Source organism: Garra rufa, chromosome 11, assembly GCF_049309525.1.
Source record: "Garra rufa chromosome 11, GarRuf1.0, whole genome shotgun sequence".
Taxonomy (NCBI): Eukaryota; Metazoa; Chordata; class Actinopteri; order Cypriniformes; family Cyprinidae; genus Garra; species Garra rufa.
Window position 1 is genome coordinate 819,208 of NC_133371.1, and position 716 is coordinate 819,923.

Sequence of the window (716 nt, forward strand, 5' to 3'; positions counted from 1 at the left end):
TCCTGGATCTTCAGACAGTGCAAAAATCATTTGTTAAGTACAGCAGTTTCTGGAGGTTGAATAATTTTAATTGCAACTGTATGTAAACAACATATTTTCTCACACTATACATAAACCTTGAAGTAAGTTAGAAAAACTTGCATTTGTGTGTGGTCCCACCAGAAGGTTTCAGGACACCTACCAGCTTCAGGGCATCATGTGGAGAAGCACATGCTCAGAAGATTTATATCTCAGCTGTTTCTATTGCAGGCTGTACATAGTGTGAGGGAGGGGTGTAGAAATTGTTAGTCATAGCTGTCAAACAGAGGCTGACATTTATTACACAAATTAAAGGAAAATAGTCTCAACTTACAGCAGCCTCTGGGCATCTCTACACCTGTCTATTTGTTTACCTCTCAGCTTTTCTCTCTTCATTTCCGCCTCTCATTGCCCTGCAGACAAATAATATAATAACTCAGCAAAAGTTACAGTTATCTTTTGCATCAGAGATTGTAGTTTGCCAACAGTAAGGTTACAGTGAAGCTGTCCTGAGAGGCGTCTTTACATATCTGTGTGTTCTTACTCCTTTCAAGTAATATTGAGAGGTGAGGTAAAGTTCACCAGAGCAAAATGTGATGTAATGTGTAGGCTGCAGGAAGCATTTTAGCAAATGTAAGTCGTAATAATAATAGGAGGAGTAGTATGCTGCCCTCCAAAGGCAAAGTGCAGTAACTACG